The 10,235-nt window shown below is 49.7% G+C and overlaps 1 protein-coding gene across 3 annotated transcripts in view; it reads right to left on the minus strand.

The window, feature by feature from the left end:
* LOC140426654 (nucleus accumbens-associated protein 1-like) overlaps positions 1-9,250 on the minus strand; it is a 92,140-nt gene extending 82,890 nt beyond the window's left edge. For 2 of the 3 annotated variants that reach the window (XM_072511738.1, XM_072511736.1), the window contains exon 1: positions 9,105-9,250. The gene's annotated coding sequence lies outside the window, so the exon portion shown is untranslated. The remainder of the gene's footprint in view (positions 1-9,104) is intronic. The other variant, XM_072511737.1, reaches the window with a different exon arrangement.
* Positions 9,251-10,235: the final 985 nt, after the last annotated feature.

Consider the following 10,235-nt stretch of genomic DNA (forward strand, 5'->3'; position numbering starts at 1 on the left):
AACTTTTGCCGATGGCTTTGAGGGAGTCCAGGAACTGGAGGGGGCTGATGCAGGGGGGGGGGGGGGGGGGGGGGGGGGAGGAGGAGGAGCTGGGGGGCCCCTACACAAGCTCAACTTGCCGCGGCTGGTGGAGCAGATGGAGGAGGAGTTTAAAAGGTGGGATATGCTGCCACTTTCCCTGGCGGGTAGGGTACAGTCGGTGAAGATGACGGTGCTCCCGAGGTTCCTTTTTATATTCCAGTGCCTCCCCATCCTGATCCCTCAGGGGCAGCACGGTAGCATTGTGGATAGCAGAATTACTTCACAGCTCCAGGGTCCCAGGTTCGATTCCGGCTTGGGTCACTGTCTGTGCGGAGTCTGCACATCCTCCCCGTGTGTGCGTGGGTTTCCTCCGGGTGCTCCGGTTTCCTCCCACAGTCCAAAGATGTGCAGGTTAGGTAGATTGGTCATGACAAATTGCCCTTAGCATCCAAAATTGCCCTTAGTGTTGGGTGGGGTTGCTGGGTTATGGGGATAGGGTGGAGGTGTTGATCTTGTGTGGGGTGTTCTTTCCAGGAGCCGGTGCGGGCTAGATGGGCCGAATGGCCTCCTTCTGCACTGTAAATTCTATGATAATCAAAGGCCTTTTTTAAGCGGGTCAGCAGGAGCATCATAGGGTTTGTATGGGCGAAAAAGACCCCGAGGGTGAGAAGGGTGTTTCTGGAACGGAGCAGGGACAGAGGGGGGCTAGTGTTACCTAATCTGTGTGGGTACTACTGGGCTGCCAATGTGGCGATGATACGCAAGTGGGTAATGGGGGGGGGGATGGGGTGGCGTGGAAGAGGCTGGAGATGGCATCCTGTGTGGGCACGAGTCTGAGAGCGATGGTGACGGTATCGCTGCCGCTCCTGCCGACAAGGTACATCACGAGTCCAGTGGTGGCGGTGACCCTCAAAATTTGGGGTCAGTGGAGACGCCACAGGGGGGAGGCAGAGGCTTCGGTGTGGTCCCCGATCCGAGAGAACCATCGGTTTGTCCTGGGGAGAATGGATGGGGGGTTCCTGAGCTGGCACAGGGCAGGTATTAGAAGGATGGGGTCCTGTTTATAGATGGGACATTTGCGAGCCTTGGGGCGTTGGAGGAAAAATTTGGGCTCCCCCCTGGAAATGACTTCAGGTGCATGCAGGTAAGGGCATTTGTAAGACGGCAGGTGAGGGAATTTCCGCTGCTGCCAGCACGTAGGATCCAGGATAGGGTGCTCTCGGGGGTGTGGGTTGGAGAAGGCAAGGTCTCGGCGATCGACTAGGAGATGCAGGAGGAGGAGGAGGCCTCGGTGGAGGAGCTGAAAGGTAAATGGGAGGAGGAACTGGGGGAGGAGATAGACGAGGGTACATGGGCGGACGCCCTGGGTAGGGTAAATTCTTCCTCCTCTTGCGCCAGGCTTAGCCTGATACAATTTAAGGTTCTGCACAGGGCGCATATGACGTGGGCAAGGCCGAGTCGGTGTTTTGGAGTGGAGGGCAGGTGTGTGAGGTGTTCGGGGCGCCCAGCAAATCATGCCCACATGTTCTGGGCGTGCCCAGAGCTGGATGGGTTCTGGAGGGGCGTTGCGAGGACGGTGTCTAAGGTGGTAAACACCCGGGTTAAGCCTAGTTGGGGGCTCACACTATTTGGGGTATCGGACGAGCAGGAGGCGAAAGAGGCCGGTATTCTGGCCTTTGCGTCCCTGGTAGCCCGGTGGAGGATTCTGCTACAGTGGAAGGATGCGAGGCCCCCAAGCGTGGAAGCCTGGATCAGCGACATGGCAGGCTTCATTAAATTGGAGAGGGTAAAATTTGCCTTAAGAGGATCTGTGCAAGGATTCTTCAGGCGGTGGCAACCGTTCCTAGACTTTCTAGCGGAGCGTTAGGAGGTGGTCAGCAGCAGCAGCAACCCGGGGGGGGGGGTACTTTGTGTTTACTGCTGTGTTTATTATCGTTTAATGGGGGGCTTGTATATTGGGGGAATATGTGACATAGCTAATAGATGTTTATTGTTGTGGGGTTCTTTGTTTTTTCTCATTTCTGTAAGGGTCTGCTGAAAATATGTTAAAAATTTGAATAAAAATATTTATTTTTTAAAAAAGAACAAATCTTACGAACCCAGTCGCTAAAACTAAAGTGGATTTGCAGCCCTGGGGTAGTTTGCCTCTTTCCTTAACTGGCAGAAATCAATACATAAAAATGACCATTCTGCCCAGATTCTTCTATCTTTTCTAATGTCTCCCTATTTTTCTACCAAAATTAATTTTTGCTATCGGCATTTATCTGGGCCGGCAGGACTCCTCAGGTCCATAAAGTGATACTTCAAAGAGGGAGACGGGTTGGTGGGGTAGCTCTTCCTAATCTTCTGTACTATTATTGGGCGTCCAATATTCAAAAGATTTTAACATGGTGTCATGATTCAAGCTTAAACCGGTGTCTATGGAATCGCACTCCTGCTGCTCATCCTCTCTTCCTGCCTTAATTTGTGCCCCCCGCCCACCTCCAAATACACGTCAAATCCCGTTGTGATTTCTGCTTTAAAAATATGGAAACAATTTCTGCAGCATTTTGAATTTTCCTCTCCTTCCCTATTAGGCTCTAATAATCACTTATTCTTGCCCTCCAATCTTGACTCGGCATTTGCCCTGTGGAGGAACAAGGGACTCAAATGTTTTACTGACCAGTTTGTGGATGGGAACTTTGCCAGCTTTAGCGAGCATGCAACCAAATTTAACTTCCCCGGATAGGGAGCACGATCCAATGACCACGGTGCGCTGGAAAAGCAGCTAGCAGCAGCGCAGCGTGGCCGATAAAAGCCGGGAGACCCTGCTCCCGGGATCTGCTCAGCTCGTAACGCCTCTCGAGATCCAACACAATCTCGCGAGGCGTTGCGATGTAAATCCTGCCCATTGTGGGTGGGATCACTTTTTTGGAAAATCTGCATATTAGAGCGAGGACAGCTAGTCTACCCACCGTGTGGGCAGCACGGTAACATAGTGGTTAGCATTGTTGCTTCACAGCGGCAGGGTCCCAGGTTCGATTCCCTGCTGGGTCACTGTCTGTGCGGAGTCTGCACGTTCTCCCCTTGGCTGCGTGGATTTCCTTCGGGTGCTCCGGTTTTCTCCCACAGTCCAAAGACGTGCAGGTTAGGTGGATTGGCCATGCTAAATTGCCCTTAGTGTCCAAAAAGGTTAGGAGGGGTTATTGGGTTAGGGGGGGGGTAGGGTGGAAGTGAGGGCTTAAGTGGGTAGGTGCAGACTCGATGGGCCGAATGGCCTCCTTCTGTATGGTATGTTCTATGTTCTAATATGCAGATTCCCGAGGTACCTCAGGCTTTGGGATTCATCCCCTTCACCTTGGAGAGCTCACGCTAATGCCGCTCAGCACTCGTCCTCACCGAGACCAGATGGAATGGCACTCACAAGGGTCTCCCAGAGGATCGGAGGCCCCCAGCTGCATGCTCTTTGGGCAGGGTGGTGCCCTGGCATTGCTGGTACCACCCAGGCCCCTGGCAGTGCCAGCCTGTGCCACCTGTGTGCAAGCTGTAGCCATGTAAAATGGCTGCGTTCCGATTAATCTGGCCAAAACCCAGTTTAAAACGGCTAACCCGAAAGACTGCTGGGAAAAGCAGCCAAGAAGACACAAGCAGGCAGCTGCAGACAGGTTTGCAGCTTCAGCTCTGGGAACGTAGCCCAGATCGATACTCAGGGCTATCAACCCAGGTATCCGCAGTTGCATTCAGGACTGTTTGCAGCCAATCTATTCAGACATCCACAGTTAAATCGGCTATCCCCGGGAACAATTGCAACATATTAGCAATTGAATACCGGGCCAGACCTGTCGGCGCCTGCAGTGGCCGAAACAAAGACAGGTGAGCGACCACCCCCCCTTCAAGGAATCGCCTCACCATTGGACACATCGACCCCAGAGACTGGGGACAGAATCCAATCATTTGGGACTCAGGGTCAAGGGCCGCCCCGGGAGGCGGGAAGCCCCTGGGCCCTATAAAAGTGAAGGTCCAAGTTCAGATCGCTCTCTCTCATCTTCGCCTGCTCGAGACCTTCGCAAGACCAGCCACCGTGTATCGTAAGTGTGAATCCAACGATCGCTATCCGGTAGAGACACCTAGCCACCGACCTGTAGCAGCCTTTTGAATCCCGCGGGCCAGATTTGATTGGACAAGCCATTCGTTTCCCTGACCTGGTGGGCTCTTCCTAAGTTAAGTATTGGCCAGTAGTGATAGGTTTATTATATAGATAGTATTAGGGTATTAATATTGCTTGTTGTATATAATAAATGACCGTTGTTTTAATCCTTACTAAGCGGTGTGCTGTGTTATTAATCATAACCTGAACTTGAACCACGTGGCGGTATCATAAAGATACCTGGCGACTCATGAGCAAAGGTGATCTAAACAGAGCAAATAGACTAAAGCTAGAAAGAGCAACAAAGCCTGTCGCTGCCACGTTGCTCTGGTGGCATTGCCAGCTGGCATGGGCATCACCAGGTTGTGGTGCAATTTCCCCTTAATTGGAAAAAATAATAATTGGGAACTCTAAATTTATTTTTAAAAAGGGATGCCCTGTGTGAGTGTTTGGGGTGTGCAGGGGGCGGAAACCTTCCCATAGTGTGTTCAGGCTGGGGGGAGTCGGGGGTTGCTTTGAGATCGGGGTGTAATTTTTCAATGGTGTCACAATCTCTTACTACATGGGGGAGTTCCAGCAAGCGTAGCTCCCCGATGCGCCTCGGCCACGCATTCCCCGTTTAGGCCCCGTATACACCATGAGTCGTGTTGAATAGCATTGTGTTTCTAGGCACTGCGAGCACCACGAAACACGAGGCTAAACGCGCTCGCTACGGGACTTTGTTGCCATTTAGGTGAATTGCACCCTTAGTCTTCACCGCTATTTTCAAACCCGTGGTTTTGTTTGCTCACGCTTTCCTTCCTTTCCTGAACTACCTCCAAGTGCATTATTAGAAGGGAGATTGTCATTGCCTCAACCAACTGTGGTTCAATTTCAAGGTTGTACAATCTCATTATATTCTCTGGACACTTCCATCTCCATAAGGTAAGAAATGATTGGGAAGCAGAGCTTGGACTGGACCTTATGGATGACTGGTGGGAGGAGGCCCTTTTTAACTCCACATCCTCCTGTGCTCGGTTAAGCTTAATTCAGTTTAAAATTCAGCACAGGATTCACTTTACCAAGGCCAGAATTAGTAAGTGTTTCCCCAACACAAGCAACAAATCTGACAGGTGCTCACTCGCCCCTGCAGACCATACCCCATATGTTCTGGTCATGCCCAAATCTTCTTTGACACTCTTTCCAAAGATGTGGAGATGCCAGCGTTGGACTGGGGTGGGCACAGTAAGAAGTCTTACAACACCAGGTTAAAGTCCAACAAGTTTGTATCAAATCACTAGCTTTCGGCGCACAGCTCCTTCCTCAGGTGAATTCCTCAGCATTCACCTGAGGAAGGAGCTACGCACTGAAAACTAGTGATCGAAACAAACCTGTTGGACTTTAACCCGGTGTTGTAAGACTTCTTACTCTTTCCGAAGTTCTAGATATTGACCTGCAGCCTTGTTCTTTGATAGCCATATTTGGACTCCCATCTCCACCGGTCAGTTTCACTAAGATTGAGGCAGATGTCATTGCATTTGTTTCATTAATAGCCCAGAGGCGGATTCTACTAACCTGGAGGTCCCCCAAGCCACTCAATGCTTCATCCTGTTTGGAAGACTTAATGTCTTTTCTATATTTGGAGATTAAGTGTGCCATAAGAGAATTCACTGCGAACTTTCTTTGAAGGCAACCATTTGTCTCTTTCTTTAAAGAGTTAATTACTGTCGACTGTTAATTTTACTGTTTTTTTTGTATAGTTTTTGTTAGTTTGTCTGTTTATTGGGAGGGGAAGGAATTGCATTATGGTGTTATATGGAACTTTGTTTACCTGCTCCTTTCCTATTTTGGAATCAATAGAAAGAATTTACAAAAAAAAACATGGTCAAGGTCCAAGGTACATCTGGTTCACTTTTCCCATCCTGCTAGTCACCTGATGCAACAATAATTGAGATTTTGACAAACGACAGCAATCAATCTCTTATCAACAGCGAAGGAGGTGGCCATTTGGCCCATCGGTCTGCACCAACCCTCTGAAAGAGCACCCTACCTAGCCCCACCGCCCTATCCCCGTAACCCAACCTAACCTGCACATTTGTGGACATTAAGGGACAATTTATCATGGCCAATTCACCTAACCTGCACACCTTTGGAATGTGTGAGGAAACCGGAGCACCCGGAGGAAACCCACGCAGACACTGGGAGAACCTGCAAACTCCACGCGGACAGTCATCAAGGGCCGGAATTGAACGTGGGTCCCTGGAGCTGTGAGGTAGCAGTGCTAATTAATAAGGGGATCTGGGGTTATGGGGAGAAGGCAGGAGAATGGGGATGAGAAAAATATCAGCCATAATTGAATGGCGGAGCTGACTCGATGGGCAGAGTGACCTAATTCTGCTCCTATGTCTTATGGTCTAACCACTGTGCCACCCTGCCGACAGCAATCAATGTCTCATCAATTCATCTTCAACAGCCCCAGAAGTGGAAAGCCCCAGTGATAGGGAACTTGGAATTATTTTTTCTTTATTCTTTCATGGGATGTGGGCATCACTGGCAAGGCCAACATTTGTTGCCCATCCGTAATTGCCCTTGACTGAGCGGCTTCTTTCAGAGGTCATTTAAGAGTCAACCAACATACTGTGGATGTGAAGTCACATGTAGGTCATACCAGGTAAGGATGGCAGATTTCCTTCCCTAAAGGACATTGGTATGATATATCACTTGCATTATACATTAGTATTAATGAGAGAATGGTTACAGCACAGAGTCTTTAGGAACAATTGGTCAAAATTCACGTGTTCCTCGCCAGCACAGGCCAAGTGCAGTAGTCCAGATAAAACAGTTTGTCACAGTCTACATTATCTTGTCCCTTTAACAGCTACTCAAGACAGAGCCTGAATGGCCCACTCCTTCTCCTATTTTCTATGCATATCAAAAATACAATCATCCCACTCTTTAACCGTCTCTCTCCTAATGGGATATGGAGAGAGTGGCTGAGTGTATGTGGAGAGTGCGCTTGTCAGGGGGAAGATGAAGTCGGAGGGTGGGTGCAAAGTGTCATTTACTATGGGTTTGAATTCAACAGGCAGCAGTAACAGGCCACGCATGCATTACCAAAACAATGACACAAGTAGAGGGTTTTACCACTCTCGCAATCGTCCAAAGAGCTCTCTCAGAGTTTATCGACTCTCTTGCATTAAGGATCAAAAACATGTCACAAAATAGCAAGGTCCCAGAGAAACTCTAAGAGAAGTTATCCCAGTATTAAGTGTACTGCACCCAGGAAATACCCCCCACTTCAATCCACCAGTAAAACAGTCAATAGCTGTTCCTCAGAATAATGTCCGAGGCCCGACCATCTTCAGCTGCTTCATCAATAACCTTCCCTGCATCACAAGATCAGAAGTGGTGATGTTCGCTGATGATTGCACAATGTTCAATAATAATAATCGCTTATTGTCACAAGTAGGCTTTAGTGAACTTACTGTGAAAAGCCCCTGGTCGCCACATTCCAGCACCTGTTCGGGGAGGCCAGTACGGGAATTGAACCCGCGCTGCTGCCTTGTTCTGCATTACAAGCCAGCTGTTTAGCCCACTGTGCTAAACCAGTACCATTCCTGACTCCTCAGATAGTGAGCCAGTCCAAGCCTGTTTTATGCAAGACCTGGACAATATTCAGGCTTGGGCTGACAAGTAGCAAGTGACATTTGTGCCACACAAGTGCCACAAAATGACCATCTCCAATAAGACAGAATCCAACCATTGCCCCTTGACATTCAATGGCATTGCCATCACTGAATGCATCACTATCAACATTCTGGGGTTATTATTGACCAGAAACTGAGCAGGTCTAGCCATATAAATACTGTGGGGAGCAGGTCAGAGGCTGCAAATTCTGCAGCGAATAACTCACCTCCTGACTCCACAAAGCCACTTACAAGCACAAGTCAGGAGTGTGACAGAACACAGTCCACTTCCCTGGATGAGTGCAGCTCCAATAACACTCAAGAAGCTCGACACCATCCAGGATAAAGCAGCCAGCTTGACTGGCACCCCTCCCACAAACAATCACCCTCCACCACTGTCACACAGTGGCAGTAGTGTGTACCATCTACAAGTTGCATGCAGGAACTCACTCCTTCGTCAGCGCCTCCCAAACCCACGACCACTACATCTAGAAGGACAAGGGCACCAGGTACATGGGAACACCACCACTTGGGAGTTCTCCTCACCACACCATCCTGACTTGGAAATATATCGCCATTCCCTCGCTGTACCTGGGTTAAAATTCTGAAGCTCCTGTGGGGGGGGGGGGGGGAATCCTGAAGCTCCCTCCCTAACAGCACTGTGGGTGTACCTACACCATAGGGACTGTAGCGGGTACAAGCGGCAGCTCACCACCACCTTCTCAAGGGGCAATTAGGGATGGGCAGCAATTGCTGGCCCAGCCAATGACACCCACATCCCGTGAAAGAATAAAACCAAAATTCCAGGTTTCCTGAAAAAAACATGGGTGCGAGGCAATATTGAAATGACCATTTATAAATTTAATAAGGCTGCTTTTTAAATTCCAGGACATATTGGGGAATAAAATAATTTGGGACTAAAACACCTGAATAAAAAATGGAAAGAAAATGTACAGGGCCGAGGATAACCAGGCCCCTGTCACGAAGCAGATGATGGGAATACTTCTGTGCTGAACAGGAGGGAAAGATGTGTCTGTTGTTAAGTTGTAAAGTTTGGTTTTGGAGTGGGAACACTTATCTCCCTCGGTGTCTCTCTGCCCCATGATGAGTAAACACAGTATGTCTCAGTCAGATGCAGCTATACAAAAGGGATCCAGTTAAATATGACATTGTGATTCCTGCTGGAGCTGGCACCTGTACCCCTACCTCCCCCCCAGCAGCAGCACCCAGTCACCACCTCCACCTCACCACCTTCTCCCTCACCCACCCTGGGGTGAATGAATTACACTTACCCTGTTTTGCCAGCTCCCTGGGCGTCTTCCCTGTTTTCCCCCTCCTGGTTGATGTTAATTCCTATCTTCACTCACTCCTCATTGCTGCCGATCCTTCCAGTGAGGGCACACAGGGAGGAGGAGGAGGTGGAGGCGGGGGCGGGGGGGGGAAGCCTGTCGCGGTCGCCGCCGGGATCTGTAGTCCTCCCGCCCGCTATTCCCAGCGCTCCCAGCCGGGCCGCGAACTACCACTCCCGGCGGCCTTCGCGGCGGTCGGCGCCTGCGCACCAGCCACCCCCAGGAGCTGGCAGTCTCTCCCACTTCGCTCTCTCTCTCACCAGTGCCCATGTTAAACAAGATGGCACAAGAGAGAGGCAGAGCCAGCCAGTAGGGACATCTTAAACAAGGTGCAGGTGGCAGGAATCCTTGCATCTCTCCACCCTTCCCCTAGAATCTGTGCAAAAAAGCCCCTCTGATCTGTTCAACTTGTCTTTCTACCCTGCTTGCATTGCATGGTGCCATAATATCTCTCCCTCGACTGCACAACACAGGGTCCCTGTGTCTGTGTGAGGCTGACATTTCCTGAACGTTTCAGCCGATCAACCACCCTGCCTCGCTTGACCCCAGCAGCAACAATATGACAAAAATAAATAAATCATTTGACATTTTTTATCCCCCCCACTACTAAAATAATTCTGTAACTTTACGCAATGGGTAACTTTTTATTGAACGTGTTGAACTCAGACATGGCAAAATGCTAACAATAACAGGCTGGCCATGCCAAGTCCCCACAGTGCACTGTGCTGCCCACAAATCCTTTCTCAAAATGTCTGCTCAGAGTTCCAAATCTCCAAACAGGACATGGTTTTGAGGCTCATTCCGCACCCTTCTTGTCGTGTTATGTACTCTGGGATAACACAGGCTGCAAATGGATGCAGCTTTAACCAAAAGATACTCCAGTCCTTGACCAAAGAACAAAGAACAAAGAAATGTACAGCACAGGAACAGGCCCTTCGGCCCTCCAAGCCCGTGCCGACCATGCTGCCCGACTAAACTACAATCTTCTACACTTCCTGGGTCCGTATCCCTCTATTCCCATCCTATTCATGTATTTGTCAACATGCCTCTTAAATGTCACTATCGTCCCTGCTT

The sequence above is a fragment of the Scyliorhinus torazame genome, chromosome 7, assembly GCF_047496885.1.
Source record: "Scyliorhinus torazame isolate Kashiwa2021f chromosome 7, sScyTor2.1, whole genome shotgun sequence".
Lineage (NCBI taxonomy): Eukaryota > Metazoa > Chordata > Chondrichthyes > Carcharhiniformes > Scyliorhinidae > Scyliorhinus > Scyliorhinus torazame.